The 26,721-nt window shown below is 42.1% G+C and overlaps 1 protein-coding gene across 1 annotated transcript in view; it reads left to right on the top strand.

Moving 5' to 3' along the window:
• CACNA1C (calcium voltage-gated channel subunit alpha1 C) overlaps window positions 1–26,721 on the top strand; it is a 760,549-nt gene that overhangs the window by 65,638 nt on the left and 668,190 nt on the right. The gene's annotated exons all lie outside the window — the stretch shown is intronic.

The raw sequence follows: 26,721 nt of genomic DNA, 5'->3' as shown, positions 1-26,721 counted from the left end.
TATGGTTTTAGGTTTCATCTGAGTGTTTGTATCGTAATGACTCCCATTGGCCTCAGTGTCACAGACTATCCTTAACATGAACAACAATCTGTCACCAGTCACATCCTGGTGCTCCTCCAGGCAAGAGGTTCAAGTGCGTGTTTATAGGTGGCACACAAATTCAGAATAACTCTGATGCTCTTGAAAAGGATTTTTTAAAATGGACTTAGCATCTTGGTTTTCCTTCCGTTACTAACTAAACCTACCAAATGCATCTTTAAGTGAAGTCAGAGTTAAGACAATTGATGTTTCCGAATAATTGACAAGCATGAGAACCTGCTGGAAACAGCAAGGTTATTAGGCAGATGTGTTTGTGGGTGTTCAGATGTGAATTAAACCGATCCATTACACTTGTTTGGTGTTCATTGGGGCTGCAATATTTTTATGCAGAAGCCGTGAAAGGAGACACAGTTCAGTGGTGTTTATTAGTGACCTTGTCTTGTCCTCTGAATTATGGACAGGCAGCTCAGAACATCAGGAGGTGGTGCTAACAATTGTGCCGTGTTTCTGTGTATTCTGTATCTGTGAGATGTTGCTGCCCTCTCTGGCTTGAATTTTGAAGTAGAGAAAGTGAATGTGGCTTTTCAGATCGGAAGTATTTATAGAACTAGGTTCTGATATAACAATGGCTGAAGCACTTGTGCAGGAAATAAGAACACACCAGAAAAGAAAGAGAATCTCCCTCCCTACAAAACACCTTCCTCCTGACAGTGTCTACTTTTGGGGGGAGTCTTCTTTATGACAAATTGAGGGTTTGCCAGTCTGATCAAAGGGATATTAGACTGAAAATGCGGGTGGTGGAAGAAAGTGCTAAGCCAACCCTATGGCACTGAGAGGAGCACTGGGCTGGCACAGTGATGCAGCTGAACCCTCCCTGGGGGTGTCCCGCTGGCCTAGTCTGCCTCTGGAGAGGAGATGTGTGGGATCTCCAGTCCTTGACTTATAAGGAATCCTGGGGCATGTGTAAGCAGCTCCTCCCGCAAGTGAAGCCCAGTCTCTGTGTCCAGCTGGCTCCTCCTTCTGGCTTCTGACACAGGTGCCCTATAAAGCCCGCCTGCATGCCGTGGCCATTAACCTGCTCGCACAAGCAGACACTGTCTGGGCCGCACCTCTGTCCTGGAATTCTGTGTGGGGCTCAGGTATCTGATACCTCTAGCACCCAGAACATGGATCCCCTTTCCCCCTCCAAACCCAGGCTACTTTTATACCTTAAAAATACAAAAGCCTGGCTGTATGTTCTTTCCTGGAAAATTGAGCTTTATTTCCATTCTTCTATGCTAAATGCCTCTTGGGATCTTACTGTCCTTGAATGGTCAGTGGCATTATCTTCAGGGCCTTGAGTATGATTCATGCTATAATTCTTTTTTTTTTCTTTTAGGTTTATTAATTTATTTTTAAGAGAGAGAGAGAGCAGGGGAGGGGCAGAGAAAGAGAGTGTGTGAGAGAGAGAGAATTCCATGTAGGCTCCACACTGTCAGCACAGAGACCGAAGAGGGGTTTGAACTCGCAAACTGTAAGATCATGACCTAAGTTGAAATCAAGAGTCAGACACCCAACCGACCGAGGCACCCAAGTGCCCCCATGCTATAATTCTAAGGGCAAACATTTTCTAGCTGTCTCATACTAAAACAGATGAGAACAACAACAAAATTCCACTCCCCCCACTATTGTATCATAACACCCCTCGCCCCCGCAGTCAAACCTCCAGCAATCATCTCACCACAGACAGGAGCATCACATAGCTAGATGCCCAGGAACTACAGAAGATGCAGTTTCCAAAGGAGCCAAAGGAACCATAGGCATCACGAATAGAAGCATCACATCTAAAATGACGGTGGTTGATAATTTGTGCTGGTCTGGTCACACCCTGAGAGCTCAATTCTGGTAGCATGTTTTTTTTTAATGTTTATTTATTTATTTTGAGAAAGAGGGAGAGGGAGACAGAGAATCCCAAGCAGGCTCCGTGCTGTCAACACAGAGCCCCACAGGGGGCTCAAACTCACAAACTGTGAGATCATTATCTGAGCTGAAGCCAACTGAGTCACCCAGGTGCCCCTGGTAGCTTATTTTGAGAGAAACACTGATAGAGAAAGAGAGATGAGGATGGCAGAGAATGTGAAAGTAGCTTATGTTTTGGCTTGGAGAATAAAAGATTCATAGAAAAGGGAGGAAGATCTTATATATATTATTTCATATGTTATCTATATTATCTCTCTATAGTAATGATCTATATTCTAATAATAATAATAGCAATCATATTTTGAATATCTGCTATGTCTTAGATCTTTGGAATGTGTTAACCAGACAGTCCTCATGACAATCCTGTTGGGTACAGATGATGAAACTGGAGAGGTGAAATGACTTGCCCAAACTCCCACACTTAGTAAGTGCAAAGCTGAGATTCATGTCTGAGTCCTTCCAGCTCCAAAGGCCATGTTCCATCTTCCTTGTCTCCCTGCTTTGTGGAAGACAGTACTCTTTCTCTCGGTGCCAGAAAACTGAATTAGAGTTACAGAGAAGGAATTGAAGCAACAGAGATTCAACTCAACATTAGGCAGAACTTTCCGTCATGCAGAGTTGTCCAGAGATGAAATGAATAGCTCTACTGTGAGTTTCTAGTCCCTCAGAGGTCTTCAGCCACAGGCTGAGGGGCTGATGTTGAAGGTTCAGTGGGGGTTATTGAGTATTATAAGAAGGAGCCACCAGATGACCCATAGTGATCCCTCCTATTTTATTAGTCTATGTGAAGTAACTCCCCCAAATATACAAGCTAAAAGAGAAGGTCAGTTAATATGCTGGACCAATAACCAATCACTCTGAAATAATTCAAGGACTAATTGTGCCATCCAGTGTTATTAAAGCTTGTTATTTCTCATTCATTCATTCATTCATTCACTTACTCAACAAGTATTTTTCTGAGAGCCTACTATGTGCCAGGCCCTAGATATATAATGGTGATTAACACAGAGTCCCTCTCCTCAAGGCAGAGAAAAGTATAAATAGGTGATTTTAATTCTGTGTGTAAATATAATTAGGAAATTACAGGATGCTGAGGGATGCCTAGTGTGGCTAAGTGGAAACAATTCAGGAGCTACCAAGGTGAAACCCTGAAGAAAAGATAGAGATCTAGGCAAAGAAAACAGCACATGTAAAAGGCCTAGAGGCTTGAGAAACTATGGCTTGAATGGGAAACTCCAAGCCCAGTCATGCACTTCGGGTGTGAGCGTCCCCTGCTGGTACGGGTGGACCTGCGCTCCCCTGCAGGGCCCAGTCTCCCCTAGCCCCACCATGGTGCATGTGACCTATGAGAGAGGATCCTCAGGTCTGTTCCAAGACAATGTCTCCTGCTGCTCTAAAACTTGCACGTTGAAGTCTTGCAAAGGGGCAGTTGGCCCTGAAGATTTCACTAGGCCAGAGCCATTCTGAATTTCTCCACAGAGATGGGGGCACCATTCTTTCTTCCACTAGGTATTATGCTTTGTCACTGGGAAACAAAGCAGGGCTGCTTGTGTCCCGGTGTTTCTTGGAGTCCCTTGGTTCTGCTAGCATCAGCTGCAGTTCATTAGACTCACATGGCAGGGAGTGGGCAGGGTGTTATAGGGGGCAGGAGAGGGGGAGGGGAAGAACTTGGAAATGACAGCTCTGTTTCTTCCAACTCCGTTCTTTCCCCCCCAAAACCCCAGCACACAACTCTTCCATACAGACAACTTCCCACCTCAGGCAGACAGAACACTGTGGGTCTTACATCCTTTCAACAACTTGGACACATCTGATTCCCAGTGGGGGGCACAGCCCAGATTTAACCTGGGATCCCTATGATGAGTACATCTATATCTAGGTGTGCTTGTGGAACACCAAAATGTGACAGGTAAGGGGATCATCTTATTATTTTCCTACCTCCAAGGCAGGACTGTACTTAAACCATCTCAGACAGATGGTTAACTGTCCTATTTTAAAAGATCTCTAGGGAGGACGATTTCGCAATTCCCCATGGCTGTCTGTTCTAGTATTTAATCATCTTCATTACCAGAGAGTTCTTCTTTATGCTACATCTAAATCTCTTTGGTTGTGATTTAAGTCTTGTTCCTTGAGGGTAGATGCTGTGGATCTTCTGCTTTATGGGAGGGAAAGATTCTGGTCCTAATTTTGCAGGCTTGGGAATCATCCATTCTATTTTAACCCCCTTCTTTGGGGGTTATTTATTTATTTTTTAATTTATAAACATGAGGGTTGAGTTAGGGCTGGTTCCCAAGGAGTTGTCTAGCTCTAAAAGCTGTGACATCTCAAACTAAAAGTGCTGCACAGGTATCCTGTGTGATTCAATACTCTGTAGAAAAAAGAATGCTTTGCTGCATGAAAAGCTTGTGGCTGAAATTTGAAATGAGGCCATATAGACCTAGTCCAGAAAGCCATCTTTCCATTAGTGACATAGGATGGGACTTTAGGAAGGGATGGACAATGGAGGGGCTGCTGCCACTCAAAGCTGGACCTTTCAGAGTCTCTGCAGGGCCATCCATGACCACATTTTGTGGGTGCTATGCCAGCCTCTAGTCCCTGACAACTGAGAAAGTGAATACCTGGTTGTATAGAAGGCTAGCTTTTCACCCTCCCCAACCTTCTCTATCTTTAGAAAGTCAGTGCTTTAGGAAGGATAATACGTTAAGCCAATACTGTGTAACTCTTCAGTGAACTGAGAAAGGAGCTGTCACAGACTCATTTTTGGTTTAGAGAGGCAGTGGTTGGCATGGGAGGATTCAGGCTGCCTGAGGATGGAGGTTTGCCAGGAACGAAGACAAAGGCTCCACACAAAGAGCAAGAGGATGCTAAACACAAAGTTCACTTATTTCCCAATTTTTTCTAAAGCATTCTTGTCTGCTACCTTTGGTATGCGTGTCCAGAGGACAGCTTGCTGAAAGCTGGTGTTAGCTCACTTTAGGGGATAGCTGTTGGGCACAGTTTATCCCAGGCAAAGTTCTACCAGCTAAGCTCACTGAGCATCCGGCCTCATCGGTACAGATCTTTCTCGACTTATAATGGGGTTATGTCCTGATAAATCAATTGTAAGTTGAAAATATCAAAAGTCAAAAGTGCACTTAATACACCTAACCTCCTGAACATAACTTAGCCTAGCCCACCTTGATACTTACACTAGCTTCCAGTTGGGCAAAATTATCTAACATAAAGCCTATTTTATAATAAAGTGTTGAATATCTCATGTAGTGTATTGAAGACTACTGAAAGTGAAAAACAGCATGGCTGTAAGGGTAAAGAATGGTTATAAATGTATCAATTGTTGGCCATGTGATCACGGGGCTGACTGGGAGCTGAGGCTCACTGCTCCTGTCCAGCATTGTGTGAGAGAGGATTGTATCGCATATTGCTAGCCCAGGAAAAGATCCAAAATTCAAAATTCAGAATCCAAAATTCAAAGTACACTGAATGCATATTGCTTTTGCACCTTCGTAAAGTCAGAAAATCTTAAGTTGAACCATCATGAGTTGAGAACCATTGGTCCCTAGCAGTGAAGGCAGATTCAGCCAATGACAGGATCACATCATGAGACAGATTAACCTACCACTCACTTGTATACTCTTACCTCCTCAAGTTCTTTAAAAAGCTACAGAAATAAAGAATTTGTTGTTGGGTAGGCATGCCAGGAATTTTAATCTTCTACAAATATAAATGTGAGATTGTTGAATTTCTCTTGCTTTTATTACTGGTATCAAACACAGCCCTAGACTCACTGTCTGCTGACAGCCATTCTTGTTTTATTATCTCAGAGTTAGCTGGGAGTTAAAGTGTATTAAGGACCCAACTCAGTCTTGAAATTATTTGTTGAAAACTGTAGGGTACTTAGATGGCTATATACTGTATGATTCCAACTCTATAACATCTGGAAAAGGCAAAACTATAGAGACAGTAAAAAGATCAGTGGCTGGGATGGGGAAGAGATGAATAGGCGAGCAAAGAGGATTTTTAAGGCAGTGGAAATACCCTATATGATATTATAATGATGGATATAGTCATTATACATTTGTTCAAACCCACTGAATGTATAATACTGAGAATGATCTTGTGGGTAAACTATGGATTTGGGGTAATTACGCTGTCAATATAGGTTCATCCTTGGTAAAAAAAAAAAAAAACATACCACTCTGGTGAGGGATGTTGGTTCATCAGAGAGGGGATGCTTCTCCTTCTCAACTTTATGGTAAACCTAAAACTGTAGCAAAACAAAACAAAATAAAAATAAAAAATCACGTTGTGCCTCTGAAGGGGAGAGAAAGAGCAGGACCATCCTACCTGGATTCGAGTCTTTTAGGAAGGGGTGTGGGCAGATAAAGCGGGGGTGTGTTGCAGAGCCCATTCTTACCATTGTACAAGTCAGGGAAGAATTTTAATTAGCTCAGGATTCTAACCATCCCCCACCTGATGAATAGAACAAAGTTTTGAAAATACCTGAGCCTTCTATATAGCTTTTCAAAGCTTGGGGACTGGCAGCATCCTCCTCCTCCGGGAGCTTGTAAGAGAAATGCAAAATCTCAGGCTCCACCCCTGTCTGTGGAATCAGTCTGTATTCTAACAAGATCCCCAGCTGACTCATATACATATTAAAATTTCAGGGGCAGCTGGGTGGCTCTGTTGGTTAAGAGTCTAACATCAGCTCAGGTCATGATTTCCCGGTCTGTGGGTTTGAGCATCAGGCTCTGTGCTGACAGCTCAGAGCCTGGAGCCTGCTTCAGATTCTGTGTCTCCCTCTCTCTCTATCCCTCCCTGGCTGTGCCTGTGCGCGCGCGCTGTCTCTCTCTCTCTCAAAAAGAAATAAACATTAAAAAAATTTTTTAAAAATTTGAGGAGCACTGGAAAATGAGAGTCCTTCCAGGTAGAGTCTTAGCATACGATCCCAGGCAAAATTGTGAAGGAGTTCTTCAAATTCACTAGTCTACTTTTTGATAGTCTTTTTTCTCATTCAAGTTTTCTTCTCCCTCCATTCCTTTCTACTCTCGTCCCCTTCTCCCCAGACTGCCCCCCCTCTAAAAAAAGCCCAGATAGACAAATAATAACACAGACTGTATACTCAGTATGGCCCAGGTCCCTTACATACTGGGACAAAAGAGATATGAGGAGATAATTCATGTTAAATTGTAAGTGACTTCAAAACTTGAAGAGTTCTTTTGTTGGGATATTATAAAATAGGATACTTAATAAATCACTAACCTAAAGAATGCATTTCTATTTGTAGAAACTGAGTCATTGTGGTACTCTGATAAAGACTGTAGACATCTGGGGGATAGGGTGACTTTCTTAACACTCATTTGACACTTTGTAGGCAACCACTTAACTACATAACAGACTGACTTAACTGAAAGGATGACCCCTAAAGCTTCTCAGACTGGTAAGTCCTCATTGCTCACAGACACTAAATTCTTAGTGCTGCATCTCAGATACGTTTTTTCTTATCTGTATTATTTTCATGTACTTGGCCACTTAAGGTACTAAGTCCAGGTTTAAAAATACGTGATGGGTCACCTGGGCGGCTTGGTTGGTTGAGCGACCAACTTTGGCTTAGGTCATGATCTCATGGTTCATGAGTTTGAGCCCCGCATCAGTCTCAGTGCTGTGGAGCTTGCTTTGGATCTTCTGATCCTTTCTCTCTTTCTGCCCCCCAGCTCTCTCTGTCAAAAATAAATAAAGTATTAAAATAAGTGATGGATGTTAGAAGAGTTTTGATAAGCCAAAGAAACATAAGAGAATTTTATTTTAAAAAATTTTTTAAAAGTTTATTTTTTTTGAGACAGAGACAGCGTGAGTTGGGGAGAGAGAGGGAGACAGAGAATCCCAAGCAGGCTCTGTGCTGCCAGTGCAGAGCCCAACATGGAGCTTGAACTCACAAAACCGTGAGATCATGACTTGAACTGAAACCAAGAGTCAAATTGCTTAACTGACTGAGCCACCCAGGTGGCTCAGAATCTAAGAGAATTCTTGGGGCACTTGGCTGGCTCAGTCAGTAGAGCATTTGATTCTTGATCTCAAGGTCACGAGATCAAGCCCCACGTTGGGCCTAGAGCTTACCAAAAAAAAAGGGGGGGGGTGGAATTGTTGAGATAATATTTCTGGAGATATGTGGACCCATGCTTAATAGGTGCTAGTGGTTTTCCAGGCAGCTTTGACATGTGATAAATGCTCAGATGTTTTTGTGTCCATTTTCTTTCCAGTTACTGTAGGAACAGATCTGACTTGCGTGATATTTCCCTTTTTTATTGCTTGATCTGATTTTTCTCTCATTTAAGTCACTTCCTGGAGATGCAATCCAACATCACAGCAACTCCCTGACTGTCCTGGGCCCAAATGTTATCAGAAGTGAAATCCCTAAACATGAATTTTGTCAATAAGTGATAGTAAAAGACAGATGCTAGGAAAAGGAGATGGATAAATACAGGTGTTACAGATGGGACACCGGCAAATGCAAGGATTGCAAATGCTTTGTAAGTAAACACAGCTTTTATAGGTAGGAAATTGCAAAATACAGTTGCTATGAGTGATGGTCTTTGGGGCCAACAGTCAGCCCCTTGCTACAAACAGGGGCCTCTTACTAGAAAAATAAGAGTCAAAACATGCATATAGGGTCCCAGATCCCTAGAAGAGGGTCTTTTTAGCTAGATAGCCCACTAAACAATGATGAGCAGACAAGTGAAGCAATTTAATTTAGTTTAAAACTAAATTAGTTCTAAATTTAGTTTAAAAACTAATCATTGTGGGTAACCTACCAGGGAGCTTCGTCAGGAACATTAACTACCAGCTCAAGGCCACCCTTTCATGTAGATACTTCTGTGAAGTGATTGAGAGAAGTAGGGCAGGTCTCCTGGTCTCAAAATATCTCCTCTGCCAGTCTGTAATATGCCTAAAATTGCACCATTAGCAAATATTCCTTTGGATAAACTCCCTACCACCTCCAGAGATTGATAGAACAATCATTCATTCATTCATTCATCAAATGTTTCTTAACCACTTACTATAAACCAAACACTATTCTAGGGAACAGAAATTTATAGGCAAATACAACATGGTTCTTGCCCTTGAGATGCTCAAAGTCTAGTCAAAGGGACAGGAGGTAAACAAATAACTCGAATGGCAATTAGCAATATAACTAGTGCTCTGATACAGATAATTGCAAGGCTCTGTGGGGGACAGAGGAAGAGAATTCTCACCCACCTGAACAGGTGAGGCTTCAGGACATGATTCTTGACCTGAGTCTTATAGGATACAAAGGATGCCAGACAGATGCCAGACAAGTGCCACACAGATGTCAAGGATAGGGGTTGGCAACTGGATGTGGAGAGAAAGAATGGGAGGTGATTTTGGACTATGGGGCTCTGTAAGCAGGAGGGAGCATCCCTGTGTCTAGGCAGAGGAGAATAGACCTTGGGTTCCCATGGAACATCATGTAGGCATTGCATGCCTATGTGTGTTTAGAGAGTGCTTCTGCAAATTAGGGAGGGGAGGCATGGCAGAATTTATGCCCAGAGATGGAGGATGGCGCAGACCAATTTGTTTACTTGGTCACTTTGTTGAAGGCACGATAGCACCATATTTCTCTTCATTCAACGTTCACCCATTCCTCTTCATTCAACGTTTTGCCACCCACATGCAGCTTTGCTATCCAGTGAAGTCTCACTCCATAACTTCAGGAATGAGAGGGTTAACCAGCAGATTTTTGAGGTTAGACAGTTAAACTCCATCTGTGTTGTTTTTTTTTTTACATTTATAATTTGGGCATTCAAAAAACTATTGAATATGGCTTAAATGGGGTCTTTGTGTAATGGGAAACGTTTTAAGCCCCATGCTTACCAAACTTCTATAACATTGATCTGTCCCAGGAAATGGAGCCTGCTCTGCCCTCTGTAGTACAATTCATCTTAATGGGACCTTAGCTAAATGCATGACTTGGCAGCAAATAATTTGGTTAATCTAAGTACTCCCTTTACAGGATTTGCTTTTGGAGTTTTAAGGGAAATTTTCAAGCAGAAAATGGTTACTGGGATAAAATTGTTGAAATTTAGTTTGCCTTTCATGGGAAATTTGGCAGAATTTGGTTATCAAACTCCAGGTATAGGCTGGGTAGTGTGGAGATGTTGAATATTCTTGACTTCTGCTTCTGAAGAATTGGTTTCAAATATTTTCTCTTCAAATAGGTAGTGTGGACTCTTACATAAGCAGTGGTGGCCAACTCTTTCCCCTTTTTTCAAAAAAGGAATTAAAAAACAAAAAGAAAGGACTGGAATTGTGCTTAATTATACTCAGGTTGGACCAGAAATGATTACTGGGTGCTACCACAGATTGTCAAATATGATTTAAAATTCCATCTTTCTGGTAATTTTCTCTTCCTGCTATTTTTCTACTTTTACTCACCACATGTTTTCATATTGATGTTGTTTTATACTCAGAACCCTCTCCTTGGGGGTTTCCCAGTTTATGGTTGAGGGAACTGATACTCAAAGAACATAAGAGACTTGGCTAAAGTTACACAGCCAGGTATGAATAGATACAAGCTTTGAACTCAGATTTCATTCTAATACCTAACCTTTTTGGCTCCCAGACTGTACATGAAAATATGACAGATTCAGATCTGTTCAATAAATCCTGACTGAAGGCCAGAACCAGGAGAATTTCTCCTGAGGCTGAGAAAACCCAATCTCAAGTTGTTGAAAGGGTAGACCCAAGCAGTGAAGTCCAATAGTCTTCTCTGTTGGGTCTCTATGGATTAAAAACATACTTGAAAATTGAATGATTCTGTCATGGAATAAAATACAAATAATCTGGGGTCAAAAAGAATCCTCAGGAGTGTTTGGATTGTCATTTTCCAAAGGATGTTTTCTATACTCTCTGGGATAACCAGAGACATGACCACATGACACTTAGCATCTCTTTCTCTAAGAATCTCAAGACTAAAAACCTTGAGAAGGGAGGCAAATTGCTCAAGACCATGTTGGGGATAAACAAAGGGTGGGAAGGAGAAATCAGACATGTTAATTTGTTTCACAAACACGTGCTTATAGACCAGGCACCTGGCGTTGGGAGCCCACCTCTCCTTCTGAAGAGCAGTGCACACCAGTGTGGAGGCAGAGTTAGCCTATCCATAGGCTGCCCTAGGTGGGCCTCCCTGGGCATCAGTCCTTGTTGAGCCAGGAGTCCCTACACTGCTTTGCTTGCATATTTCCCAAAAAGAGTTTCAAAAAGTATGTGCTTCACTATACATTTTCAAGTTAACATCCAAAATTTTTCAAAATAAGTTTGAATGGTTGTAAATGATGCAATTTCTGGTGCTTTGTAGATCTTGAAAGTTTAAAATAAAATAAAACTGTTGCACCCCTCTTTAAAAAGTTTCCAATTGGGGCGCCTGGGTGGCGCAGTCGGTTAAGCGTCCGACTTCAGCCAGGTCACGATCTCGCGGTCTGTGAGCTCGAGCCCCGCGTCGGGCTCTGGGCTGATGGCTCAGAGCCTGGAGCCTGTTTCCGACTCTGTATCTCCCTCTCTCTCTGCCCCTCCCCCGTTCATGCTCTGTCTCTCTCTGTCCCAAAAATAAATAAACGTTGAAAAAAAAATTTAAAAAGTTTCCAATGAAATATAAACACCATCGCTATTTGAAACCTCTATTTATCCACTCAAAAATATTATATAAAAGCTGTTTTTTAAATAAGATTTTGCATCATTTCTTTTTCACCTTAGAAACATATTTCCATTTCATTTCCTCCATAAAAGTTTACCCTGATGCAATATATTTTTATGCTGAAAAGTCTCTCATTGATTACACAATCATACTATTCTGCAACAAAAAGAGGTATATAAATTTAAATGTAAATTAAAAAAATTTCCTGTGACTATAAGGCTTGGTGCTACAAGTTTCTTCTGGGTTGAATTATCATCACAAATATTATTAATATACAATCGAGCAAGACAACGTACATACATTATGAGCTTTTTTAAAAATTCAAGTATAATTAACATACAGTGTTACATTAGTTTCAGGTGCACAATATAGTGGTTCAACAATTCTATACATTTCTCAATGCTCATCAAAAAAGTGTACTCTTAATTTCCTTTATCTATTCCATGTGTCTCCCCACTCACCTCCCCTCTGGCAACCACAAGTTGGTTCTCTGTATTTAAGAGACTGGTTTTTTTTTTGTCTTTTTCCTTTGTTTGTTCATTTGCTCTCTTTCTTAAATCCCATATCTTTCTCTGACTGACTCATTCACTTAGCATTTTACCCTCTAGCTCTATCCACATTGTTGCAAATGGCAAGATTTCATTCTTCTTTATGGCTGAGTAATACTCCATTGTATAAATATACCACATCTTCTTTATCCATTCATCTCTGGTTGGGCACTGGAATTGCTTCCATATCTTGGCTACCGTAAATTCCACTGCAATAAGGCATACAGGGGCATAAAATCTTTTTGAATTAGTGTTTTTGTATTCTTTGGGTAAATACCCAGTAGCTGAATTACCGGATCATTCTATTTTTAATTTTTTGAAGAACCTTCAAAAGCCTCCACAATGGCTGCACCAATTTGCATTCCCACCAACAGTGCATGAGTGTTCTTTTTCTCCACATCCTCACCAACAATTATTTGCTGTGTTTTTGATTTTAGCCATTCTGATGTATGTAAAATGATATCTTATTGTGGTTTTAATTTGCATTTCTCTGATAAAAAGTGATGCTGAGCATCTTTTCATGTGTTTGTTGAATATCTATATATTTTCTTTGGAAAAATGTGTATTTTTAATTGGATTATTTGGTTTTTTGGTGTTTTAGTTATATAAGCTCTTTATATATTTTGGCTATTAATCCCCAATGAAGTAATGATTAATATAAAAGTTAAAAATTATCCCAAATGTATCTCTTACAAAGATGGACGACTGGAGAGGGTATGGTGTCTGATTAAAGGAGGCTTTCTGGACATCAGTATTTCAAATATCTCCTTTTTTGGTGCCCTGGTGGTACTCGCATCACAGGGAAATGGATCACGGAAGGATGTGTGTGTGTGTGTGTGTGTGTGTGTGTATAAAGGCATGACTTTCTTCTGTCATGTGAATGAAGGATGCCTGTGAAAGCTCAGAAGAGAAAGAGAAAGTGGCTGGCAGCCTCCAGCCTCTGCCCCAGTTTGTCCTCCAAATAGTGTTAAGATTGGGTATATGTGAAAGTTGGGGATCTGGAAACTGATTCCATTAAAACAATCCATGTACCATGAAGATAACACATACATCAGTTTGAAGATGCCATAAACTACTCCAAATACTTTCCAAACCTGCTTAGGAAATTGCTAGCATGTTCTTGATATATCTAGATAAGACTAGTTTGCCTAGACTATTCAATATAAATACAGGCATAAATATACCTTTACTTTCAGTAGATTTTAAGAGAAAAGTGTGTTTGGGGGATATTTCATCTACAGAATCAGTTGAAGTGGATATTGTCATTGATTTATCTAGAACAAATAAAAGCTATTATACGCCACATAAATTATAAATGCTGTCAATATTACTCTATCACAAGATTGTTATGGTTACAACATACCCTCTTATGAATTAGAATCATTGAATGATTTTATGCTGATTGGAATGGGAACCAATTCAACTAATCAGAACTTGGCATATCCCTAGCACACATGGGTCACAGACACACAGAGTTGTTGATTTATATTAGTCCATTAGTCAGGATAGGCAATGTCGCACATTGGTGATGACTTCCAAATTTTGGAGACAGTACAATAAATGCTTATTTCTTTTTTTTTTAATTTTTTTAACGTTTATTTATTTTTGAGACAGAGAGAGACAGAGCATGAATGGGGGAGGGTCAGAGAGAGGGAGACACAGAATCTAAAACAGGCTCCAGGCTCTGAGCTGTCAGCACAGAGCCCGACGCGGGGCTCGAACTCACGGACCGCGAGATCGTGACCTGAGCCGAAGTCGGCCACTCAACCGACTGAGCCACCCAGGCACCCCAATAAATGCTTATTTCTTGCTCATTCTATATATCCAGAGGGGGTTTGTGAAAGAGGTTCTGCTGCACAAAGTCACTCAGGGATCTAGGCTGATGGATGCTTCTCAGTCTTGTAGCTGCACCATCTGGATTATGTGGTAGAAGAGAGAAATGGGAACATCACAATGGGTCTTTCATCACCTCAAACTTGAAGCGACACATGTCATTTTTACTTACATTTCATTAGTTGGAACTAGTCCCACAGTGTGTACAGGTACAGAGTAATTGAGAAGTGCACTCTTCCATGTGCCCAGAAGGGGAGGAAAACAGAATATTATTGGAATTAAACTGTAGTAAAGTTGATATAGGTGTCAGTTCATAAGCAGCATTAATCATCTTGGAAAAAAATGATTACCAAGGGTTGGTGATAAATAATAAAACAACGAGGTTATATTCATTGCAAAAAATGCTTATAGAAACAGGACTGAACATGAGAAAAACAGAAAACTTGAATCTGATTTTGGAAAAAGGCAAAACTGGCAAACTTTGAAAGAATGAAACTTGTCTTCAAATATGACTTTTTTTTACCTAAGACCTCTCTAGTAGGTAGAGCTGGTTCTGCAGGGTCATGTGAAGAGATAGTTCCAAGTCTCCTGTTGCACTTGAAAACTCTGCCAACTTCTTGACTCTACCAGTCTCCACCTGGTTACTGAATTGAAGTCATTTAGCAAGTTCATGATAGTCATCACTAGGAAGATATTCTTTTTGTGGACCATGTAAGCCCTTCAGCTTTGCTTTGTCTAAGTTGTTACCTAGATGTGTTATGGGGCATTGACCTCACTGTAATGGTGGTAATGTTCAGCTATAACTTCTCCATCTCCTAGGACTTGGAAAATCACTTTTCAACAATTTAGAAGATAGAGTGACTAAGCCAGATCAAGCGTAATTAGTTATAGGAAATTTGGGTTTACTTTCTGAGAATGTAAATATTTGGAATTATTCTTATCTAAGTAGCTTATATTGGTATTCTTTCAGATTTAGTACTGGGAGGGGACTGCTGCAGGTTGGTCCAGGGTATCCCAATAAAAGATCCTTAGAATTTATAGTCAGAATAGAGGACCATCTTCAAAAAAGAGGTCTTAGGGAACCAACATCCTTCTCTTGTCCAATAACGTACCCTTCCCCTAAATATCAGGCAAAGGGCTACCTCACCTATGTCAGATCAAGAACCCAAAATTTTCAAGGCTATGAGAACTCTAGTCTAACGTGATTTGTGATCTTCTAGGGAAGCAAGGTGGAAATTAATGCCATGGAATTCTAAAAGGGATAGATGCAAAGTGACTACTCAATAAAGAATGATCCAGAGCACAGGTATGAACTGAACCATTATCCATGGGTAAGAAAGAGAAAAACCAGGTGTCAGAGAGAAAAGACATTTAATACCAGCTGAAATATCAAAGGAAAGGTGAAATTACCAAGAGTGGTATTAATAGGAGGGCTGTGGATTTAACAAGAGAGTTGATAAGTGATTTCTGATGGCCAGGGGGGGAAAACATGTTTTAAAGATAATAGAGAACTTAGAATGCATTTACAAAAGGATGGAGGGAGAGGAAAGAACGTTTATAAAGTTGGTTAGAAGAGGAAGGTTCTGGAAGGTTTACTGAAGAAAACACTTTACAGTTTACTTTGAAAAACATTTTCAGGGCACCTGGGTGGCTCAGTCAGTTAAGTATCCCACACTTGATTTCGGCTTAAGTCATGATCTCCCAGTTTCATGAGTTTAAGCCCTGTATCAGGCTCTACTCTGATAGTGCAGAGTCTGCTTGACATTCTCCCTCTCTCTCTGCCCTTCACCTGTTCATGCTCTGTCTCTCAAAATAAATAAATAAACTTAAAAATTTAAAAAAAAATAATAATATTGCTCCAAAAATAGTAAGATACCTAGGAATAAGCCTAACCAAAGAGGTGAAAGATCTATACTCTGAAAACTATAATACTGCTAAAAGAAATTGAATATGACACAAAGAAATGGAAAGACATTCTATGCTCATGGATTAAAAGAACAAATATTGTTAAAATGTCTATAATACCCAAGAGCACCTGGCTGGCTCAGTTGGAGGAGCATGTGACTTGATCTTGGGGTCATGAATTTGAGCTCCACATTGAGTATAAAGATTACTTAAATAAATAAAATTTTAAAAATGTTTATACGACCCAAAGCAATCTACACATTTAATATAATTCCCATCAAAATACCAACAGCATTTTTTCACAGAACTAGAACAAATAATTCTTTTTTTTTTAATTTGAGAAAGAGAGAGAGAGAGCACAAGTTGGGCAGAGAGGCAGAAGTGGAGAGAAACAGAGAGAGAGAGAGAGAGAGAGAGAGAGAGAGAGAGAATACCAAGCAAGCTCCATGTTTAGTGCAGAGCCTGATTAGGGGCTCAATCTATCTTATGACCCTGGGATCATGACCTGAGCCAAAATCAAGAGTGGGACGCTCAACCTACCGACACACCCAGACACCCTGAGAACAAACAATTCTAAAATATGTATAGAACCACAAAAGAACCTGAATAGCCAAAGCAATCTTGAAAAAGAAAAAGCAAAGCTGGAGGTATCACAAGTCTGGACTTCAACTTACATTACAAAGCTATAGTAGTCAAAAAAGAGTGGTACTGGCACAAAAATAGACACATAAATCAATGGAACAGAATAGAAAACCCAGAACGAACCCACAACTCTATGGTTAATTAATCTTCAACAAAGCAGGAAAGAATATCCAATGGGAAAAATAATTTCTCTTCAACAAATGGTGTTGGGAAAACTGGATAGGAACATGCAAAAGGATGAAACTGGACGATTTTCTTATACCTCACAAAAATAAATTAAAAGTGGATTGAAGACCTAAATGTGAGACGTGAAAACTTAAAATCCTAGAAGAGAGCACAGGCAATAACTTCTCTGACATCAGCCACAGCAGCTTTTTTTCTAGATGAGTCCCCCCTGAGGCAAGGGAAACAAAAACAAAAATAAACTACTGGGATTACATAAAAATAAAAAAAACTTCAAGGAGCCTGGGTGGCTCAGTTGGTTAATCATCAGATTCTTGATTTCTGCTCAGGTCATGATCTCATGGTTCATGGGTTTGAGCCCCACGTGGGGCTCCACACTGATAGTGCAGAGCCTGCTTGGGATTCTCTCTCTCCCCCTCTCTCTTCCCCTCCCTCACTTGCTCTCTCTCAACAATAAATAAACCTTAAAAGAAAAAAAAAACAAAATAAAAAGCTTCTGCACAGCCAAGGAAACAATCAACAAAACTAAGAGGGAACTCATGGAGTGGAGAAAGATATTTGCAAATGACATATCTGATAAAGGGTTAGTACCCAAAATATATAAAGAACTTATAAAATTTAACACTCAAAAACAAAGAAACCAGTTAAAAAATGGGCAGAAGACATGAACAGACACTTCTCCAAAGAAGACACATAGATGGCCAACATACACATGAAAAAATGCTCATCATCACTATCATCAGGGAAATGCAAATCAAAACTACAATGAGATATCGCTTCACACCTGTCAGAATGGCTAAAATTAACAACACAGGAAGCAACAGGTATTGGTGAGGATTTGGAGAAAAGGAACTCTTTTATACTATTGGTGAGAATGCAAACTGGTGCAGCCACTGTGGAAAACAGTATGGAGTTTCCTTAAAATATTAAAAATAGAATTACCCTAGAGGTGGCTGGATGGCTTAGTCAGTTAAGTGTCTGACCCTTGATTTAAACTCAGGTCATGATCTCATGGTTGGAGGTTCAAGCCCCGCATCAGGCTCTGCGCTGACAGTGCAGAGCCTGCTTGAGATCCTCTCACTCCCTCTCTCTCTGCCCCTCCCCTGCTTGTGCTCTGTTTCTCTCAAAATAGATAAATAAACTTGAAAAAAAAAACCAAAAAACAGAACTACCCTACAATCCAGTGATCATACTACTGGGTATTTACCCAAAGAATAAAAAAAACACTAATTCAAAGGGATACATGCACGCCTATGTTTATAGCAGCATCTACAATAGCCAAGATATGGAAGCAGTCCAAGTGTCCATCGATTGATGAATGGATAAAGGAGATGTAATACGTATATACAATGGAATATTATTCAGCCATAAAAGGAATGAAATCTCGCCATTTGCAAAGACATGGATAGAGCTATTGAGTATTATGCTAAGTGAAATAAGTCAGTCAGAGAAAGACAAATACCATATGATTTTATTCATATGTGGAATTTAAGAAGCAAAACAAGCAAAGGGAGAAAACGAGAGAGAGAATCAAGAAACAGACTCTTTTTTAAAAAATATTTATTTTTGAAAGAGACAGAGCTTGAGCAGGGGAGGGGCAGAGAGAGAGGGAGACACAGAATCCAAAGCACATTCAGGCTCTGAGCTGTCAGCACAGAGCATAATGTGGGGCTCAGACCCACCAAGGGTGAGATTATGACCTGAGCCAAAGCCAGATGTTTAACCAAATGAACCATCCAGTAGGAAACAGACTCTTAACTACAGAGGACTGATGTGTTCCAGAGGGGAGGTGGAGCAGGGTGGGTGAAATAGGTGGTGGAGATTAAGGAATATACTTGTTATGATGAGCACCAAGTGATGTAAAGAAGTGTTGAATCACTATATTGTACACCTGAAACTAATATTACACTGTACATTAAATAACTGGAATTAAAATTGAAAGTTAAGGGGCTCCTGCATGGCTCAGTTGGTTGAATGTCTGACTCTTGATTTTGGCTCAGGTCGTGATCTCAGTGGCTCTGCACTGAGCATGGAGCCTGCCTGGGATTCTCTCTCTCTCTCTCTCTCTCTCTCTCTCTCTCTCTCCCTCTGACCCTCTCCCCTGCTCACTCTCTCTCTAAAATAAAATTAAAACTTAATATTAAATTTCAAAAAATAAAAAGAAAAGAAAAACATATTCTATCCAGCACAGGGAATAATTTTGGAATTGGCCTGGAACAGTTAAGAAGGTAAAGAGGTTAGGGAGGCTGAGTAGCAAAATGAACTATGGGGTTTAAAGTCAGGTCCACTCCTACCCAGCTGAGTTGGTGTGGGCAAGTTACTTAACTTCCCCAAATGTTCAATTTCTTTAAATAAAAACTGGGGATAATGTTTACCCCACCGAGTTGTTATATGTGTGAAGTTGAGTATTGAGGGAAAGGAGTATCTTCTGTAGTCTAGCAACTGTGCTGGGTTTATTTGCCACTCATTCAAGTATTAACATATGCCCATAATTTCCATTTATAAATGAAGAACTGAGAAAGAGAGAGAGAGAGAGAGAGAGAGAGAAAGAGAGATTGCCCAAGTTTCAGTAACTAGTAAATATTGGACTTGAGATTGAAATGAGAATGGGTGAAGGGACTTAGTCTGAGTGAAGGTAGTATGTGAGTTGAATGGAGACTCCTCAAAATATATGTCCATGTCCTAATCCATAGAACCTGTGAATATTACCTTATTCAGAAAAATAGTCTTTGTTGATGTAATTAACTGAAGGATCTTGAGATGAAGAGATCATCCTGGATTATCAGTGAGTCCACCAACAAATGATGTCTTAAATGTGAGGCAGAGGCATATTTGACAGCCAGGAGAGGTGGAGGCAATGGTGACCACAGAGACAGAAATTGGAGTAATGTGGTCACAAGTCAGGGAATGCCAACAGCCACCAGAAACTGGAAGAGGCAAAGAATGAATGGTCCCCTGGAGACCCTGAAGGGAGCATGACCCCGCTAGATTTTTTGACTTCAGCCCTCAAATCTGAGAGAATAAATTTCTGTTGTTGTAAACCATCCATTTAGTGGTAATTTTTTATTGCAGCCCTACGGCATTAATACATGTGGGAATGGCTTCCACTCTGTGAAGGCCCTTGAGCACCTGAAAGATGGACACAATATTGGACTGGTTCTGAGACTTACTGAGGGGATTCCTTCTGAGGGTCAGCAGGTCGTCCATATGAAGCTGACTTTCTCAGGGCCTTGACAAGTAATCAAGAAGGTCATTTTAATGACTTAGCTCTTCTTTGGGTATCAGCTTTTCTTTGCAAAGAGCCATAAGAGATGAGGCCACTTGCCCCATTTTTCAGAGGGGGCAAACAGGGGGACAGGCTACTTATGTGACTTAGCCTGGACCGCTGAGTTGCTGAGTTAGAAAAGAGAGTGCCATGATTTGAACTCACATGTGGCATATGAATTCTCCTGCGAGAACAGCTGGTCTTCAGGATTGGGCCATCAACCATCTCGCTGCTTTCTACCGTTGGGCGTTAAGTATTGCTGAAAGTCACAAGGGTGGGTATTTTACCACAACGTTATCCCTGCCATTTAAGCTTACTCTAGGATGAGGATTGAATTCCCCCCACACCTCAAACACTCTGGCCTCCTCTTTGGAATTGAAATTGGGGCTGAGCTGCCAGGAGAGCTCTCCTTAAATGCAATATATAAAGACAATCCAGTGGGTTAGCGGGAATCTGTTTTTATCCTATGGCTTCTAGATAAGTAGGTGAGGAAGAGGGATTCCAATGTGATATAGAAAAGAAGTCTGTCAGTAGAGGTTCTTCAATACTGACATGGGTTATGAAGGCAGCAGGGTTATTGTGGGTCTCTCAAAAGGAGGGCAGGGATCACTCCACCCTCTTCAGCTCTGCTCACTGAATTGTGAGTAGGGCGAGTTTTCCTGAAGCCTTTCTCTCCCCTCCATTTTAGATCCAGTACCTGAATTGTCTTGTGTAGTAGAGTGGACTGCACACAGCCTCTGGATTTGCATAGACTTGGGTTCAAATCCCAATTTTAATGTGTTTATTTACTTATTTTGAGAGAGAGAGAGAGAGAGAGAGAGAGAGAGAGAGAGAATGTGAGCGGGGGCGGGGGACAGAGAGAGTGGGAGAGAGAATCCCAAGTAGGCTCTGCGCTGCTAGCATGGAGCTTGATGTGGGGCTTGATCTCACAAATGCTGAGATCATGACCCGAGCTGAAATCAAGAGTTGGACACTCAACGAACTGAATCACTCAGGCACCTTTATATTTTTAAATGCTTTATAGTTTTAAATGGGCAGGGGTGAGTCTCTTTGGCAGGGCTGTGGTGGAGTCACATATTAGGCACTTGATAAATCTTTCTTACGGGGATGAGGGATGATAACAACTTTAAATGAGCACATTGCACACTCCTTACCTGGATTATTAATTATCCCAAGCACTCTAGAGAGGTAGGTACTATTGCTAGTTCCATTTTGTAGAAACTGGGCATTAGGAGGTGAAGTCAGGAGTCCACATTCCCACAACTTATAGGAGGGAGGGCCTGATTCTACGCTTGGCCTGTCTCCAAAGACCAGGCTCTTAACCATGGTTAAAGCACCTGCCATGGTACCAGACACTCACTAGGTGTTATTAAGTGATGGTACTTAGTCTGAATTCAACAAGTATATATAAAGAGCACCTATGTTCTGGGCACTATTTACTCCTGAAAACACCTAGGCAAGTGACCTAGGAAATGCTGGGATGAATCAGTTAGGTTTGATTAAGGAAGAAGTACCCTCATGAGTACTGGGGGGTGACAGGGAGGAAGGGATTGGTTGTAGGGCTGAGACTTACCCAGTGATGGGTCTGAAGTAGCTATAGATCAGCAGGGCCAGAAGTCTGGAAGAAAAGCCAGATGTGAGGTGGGAGAGAGTGAGGCGAAAGTGAAATCCCCAAAGGAACTTTTATTTTTCTCTTGCCACTTTCAACCTTGACTTTGAAACCAAAAGCTGGTACCCTTTACCACAGAACGGGACATAAGCTTTGCTCCAGACTCAGAGTAGCTGAAGGGGAAGATGTGGCAGGAGCTGGGGAAGGCTGTGGGCCCACACCAACAGGGAAAGTCCCCGGATGGGTCACAATGTGTTGACAAGTTTGAAGCAGCCCCCGTAGCTACACACTGACCTTCACAACATGAAAGCTGCCGTTTCACTTCTACCTTCCAAATGCTCCACAAATATCTGTTGTAGGCAATCCTGAGGAACTACATACAGAAGGTAATTCTAGGAAGGAATTAGTTAAGTTGGCCTGATGCAAAACCGCTGCACCGATGTTCCAATGGTGCCACTTCACTGATGCACATGGCCTTACTGAGGTACAGAGGGTAGGTAACCTCTTGGAAGGCACATTGAGGCAGAGCCTTCTGACTCACTTCTTCCCTGGCAGCCTTGGGTCAGACAGAAATAAAGAAGAATGTACCTGTGATCCTACTTCCCAAAGAAAGCTCTTGTCAACATTTTGGTGTGAAGCCTTTGTAGTCTTTTTCTTAGTTCAAGTATACACCTAGTTCAAATATTCAAGAAAAATGGAATCTTAGCATACATGATATTTTATAACCTGTTTTTCTTTTAGTGTGAATAGCCTTTTCCATGTCATTAATATTATTCCTTAACATTGTTTACATCTGCGGAAGAATTCCACAGCATGAATGTACCTAGTTTATCTATGAAGTGGTTAATGGCATAGTCTCTGAAGACAGACTACAGGGGTTCAAATCCCAGGTCTTCCAACATTTGCTAGCTGTGAAAATGGGCAGGCGAGTTAGCTATCCTCAGTTTCCTCACCTGCAAAATGGGGGTAATAGTACTTCCCTCAGAGGGCTGTTCTGAAGAACAAATGACTTTTTATATGTAGATAACCTACCTCTATTCTGATATTATTTAATCAACCTTCTAAATTGAATATTTAGATTGTTCCCAAGCCTTTCACCAAGGCTTTCACTTTTACACATACACCATAATTAACAAATTAAGTATAGTAAATATTTGTGGTTACATTAGGGAATCTCTTCCAGAGTGAATCATGAACTCTACATACATTGAGTGTCCATAATGTACAAAACATTATGCTATACACAAAGAAAAATGAACAGAGTTCTCTTCCTTAAGACATTTGAAATGCAGTGGGGGTGGAGAAAAGGCACATTCATATACACATATAATACTATGTACAAACATACCAGCATGTAGACAGAGGGCACAAATGAAGAACCGTGGGAGAGGAGAACACACCTTCAGCTGGGGAATCAGACAGGCAATGGAAGAGATAGAAAGACTTCGCCCTCTGCTCCCATCACCTCCCAGATCCTCAAATCAGAATTCAGAGTGGTTTTCGTTTGTCAGGTTCAGAATTTGTTACCTCGAGAGAGAGCACCAAGGACTGTGTTCCAAAGGTTCCAGGGATACAGGTGTACAATGCAAGACCAAATATTTAGGAAATACCTTTTTTTCTGGAAAAGGAAAGAACACATTTCACAGCTGAATAGAGAAGTGAAAAATGAAACTAAAGAAGCATGAAGGTAATATTTACTTGCTAGATTTATACGGTGCCTACCTTTAGAAAAGCCTGGCTATAAATCCAGCATGTGCCCTCCCCTCCTGCCCCCGCCCCCCAACATACATATACTCTGTTCTGTTATCAGGCTCTGAATTCTCTGAAGCACATTTTGCGGTCATTTTACTATCATTTTAAACTCTTCATCCTTCTACCCACCCCAGATCACCCTCAAACATCCTCTCCAAGAGTAGATGTTTGGAGTCAGACACTCCTAGGCTAAATCCAGACTCTACAGTTTACCTGCTGGGTGACCTTGGACATGTAACTGAAGTCTCTAAGTCTCAGTTTCCACATCTATAAAATGGGGACCCGAAGAGCAATATCACATCACCTATTGCACCTAGGGCTGCAATGAGGATTACACGAGTGAGGCCTGTAAAACACTTACACAGTGCAGATCACTCAATGGTGTGATCACTTATCACTCTGACATAGGCCTATAAGGAAGGCCTTAAGGAAGAGAACTGTGTTCATTTTTCTTTGTGTGTTCATTTTTCTTTGTGCATCCTGAAACTAAGTGGAAGAGATATTTAGATTTGTGTCATTTCTAATTTTCTCTGTTAGGTTGAAAATTGAGTATGAAAACACCAGAATGGCGAAGAAGTCAGATTTCTCTTGTAACCAACAAAATCTAGACTGTTTCTAAATCTAGGCTGCTTTTCTAAAGGTAGGCACTGAATAATCTAGACTGTTCACAGGAGAATGAGGATGACTGATAATGTGTAATGCCTCTCCCAGGGGGCATTTGCATTTTCAACTGGGGCCAAAACCCTTGGCCAAAGGAATGAAGATGGAATGGTGGGATTTCAGCTACCAGGCAGGGGACAGTGGGAAATATTTTGATGCAGTGAATTTTAGTACTCCTAAACCATTTCAGGCACTCATTCATTCATTCACTCATTCATTCATTCAATGCATATTTATTAAGTAACTACTGTCTGCCAGACATTGTTTTATGCACTTGAGATACAATAGTGAACAAAATAGACAAAGATCTCTGTCCTCATGGGTTTCACATTTTAGTGGGGGCATAAAGACAATAAATAATATAATTAATGAATAAGTAGGCTTTATTACGTTACGGATTAAATACCATGTAAAAACTAGAGAAAAGGGGAGAGTGGCAGTCCTGGGGGGAGGTTGGACAGGTTGCATACTAAATATGGTGGTTAGGGGGCGCCTGGATGGCTGGGTCGGTTAAGTGTCTGACTTCAGCTCAGGTCAAGATCTTGCAGTTTGTGAGTTCGAGCCCTACGTGAGGCTCTGTGCTGACAGCTCAGAACCTGGAGCCTGCTTCGGATTCTGTGTCTCCCTCTCTCTCTGCCCTCCCCCTGCTCACGCTCTGTCTCTCTCTCAAAAACAAACAAACAAATAAATAAATAAATTAAATAAATATGGTGGTTAGGATGAGCCTCATTGAGAAAGTGACATTTCCCCACTGTTTTGAAGGAAGTGAGGGAGTTCACCAACTGGACATCTGAGGAAAGAGTGTTTCTCAATGGGGACAGTTAGAGCAAAGGGCTCAGGGAATGTGTGTGTGTGTGTGTGTGTGTGTGTGTGTGTGTGTGTGTGAGAGAGAGAGAGAGAGAGAGAAAGAGAGAGAGAGACAGAGAGATGGAAAGGGAGAGGGAGGGAGATGGAGATGGGGAGGGAGAGGGGGAGACAGGAACTGAGAGAGACACAGAAAGGGAAAGGGGCAGTGGGAGAGATCATTCCTGTAAGTGCTTGGGGAACAACAAGGATTCAGTGTGGCTGGAGCAGGTGGGAGAGCACTAGGAGATGAGAAGGTGTGCACTACTGTTCAGGTGAGTTTGTAGGCTACTCTAAGGAACTTGGCTTTTACTAAGTGAAATGGGAACCACTGGAGGGTTTTGAGCAGAGGAGTACAGTGATGTGACATTTTAAATGGATCGTTGTGACCACTGTATTAGGGATATACCAAAGGTGGGGAGGGAAAGGTACACCAGCGGGATCAGCTACTGCAGAAACTCAGGTGAAGGATGATGTTGGCTCAGACCAAGGGGGCAGCAGGGGAGGAAATGAGAAGTGGTAATATTCTGCATTTATCCGAAGGTAGAACAAAAGGGATGTAGGAAGATGAGAGAAAGGAGTCAAGAATGACTCCAGGTGTTTGGCCCCATCAGCTGGGGTGAGGAAGGCTGTGTGAGGAGGAAGGCACAGAACATAAGGAATTCAGGGTTTGGATACGTCAGGTTTGAGGTGTCTATCCGACTCCCAAGTGGAGACTGAGGTTGGCTGTGTAGCCTGGCACTCAGGAAGTCTGGGCCGGAGATACAAATTTGAGATAGACAGTTGCTTAAAGGCATGAGGACAGATGGGATCACCCAAGGAATGAGTGTGGATGGGAAGTGAGGCGGTCTGAGGGCGGGAAGGTAAAGGTTTTCCCAGAGGGAATTGCAGGTTCCCCTGCTAGAGCTGACGAAGGTCCATTCTAGAGCAGCCCGGGCCTGCAGGGGGTGCCCTGGAACTAGCTGTGGTTGCAGTGATGGAGAGAAATGTTTGCTTCTCCGGGAAGGAGAGACGCTCAATAGATTCCTTCGGGAGTGGCAGGAATAATTAAGAGAAGTAGGTAAGGATATCCTAGTAGCACACGTGCTCGGCTGCCTCCAAGGAATTGGAAAACCTGGGTCTATTAATCTGTTCAGACATCTGGGCACCACCGCCTAGCCTACGAGGCCCCGCCTCTCCAGCCCTTTCTCTCTCTCTTCCCTCCCCTCTTCCCATCCTCGCCTCTACATGTCACTTCTACAACCGCTCTGATTATAATTGATCAAACAGAATCACGGAATCACGGCTCATTTTGCTGTTTTGTTCAGTGGCCCAATCTGCAAAGAGACTCTGGTAGTTGGGCAGATTGTATTCTCCCCTCTTGGAATTCCGCTCACAGAGGCCTTCCCGTCGTGGTCTGCCGCGCAGGGACACGCCGGTGCCGCCGAGGATAACGAGGGCGGGGGGCTGGAGGCAGGCGGGGTGGGGGTGGGGGACGCGGCGCCGGCGGCGGGGCGCGAGGGGGTGTGTCCGCGCCCCGGCCCGCCCTCCCCGGGGGCGCCCCGCGCGGCCCTCACCCCCGCCCCTCGGCGGGCCCGCCACCTCGCCTCGCTCCCCTTGACGTCATGTGGGCAGCAGGCTGGCTCGCGCGGCGCGGCCGAGGGCCCGAGCGGGTGCTCAACTTCGGGCTCAAGTCCGCGCGGTGCGCCCTGAGCCGTGCGCCCGGCTCCCCGCGCGCCGCCGCCGCCGCCACATCTGGAAGCGTTCAGCGCGTCTGCCTCCAGCGCGCCGGGCG

This window comes from Prionailurus bengalensis, chromosome B4 (assembly GCF_016509475.1).
Source record: "Prionailurus bengalensis isolate Pbe53 chromosome B4, Fcat_Pben_1.1_paternal_pri, whole genome shotgun sequence".
Taxonomy (NCBI): Eukaryota; Metazoa; Chordata; class Mammalia; order Carnivora; family Felidae; genus Prionailurus; species Prionailurus bengalensis.
Note: the sequence above shows the minus strand (reverse complement) of the source record. Positions and strands in the feature narration are given on the sequence as shown.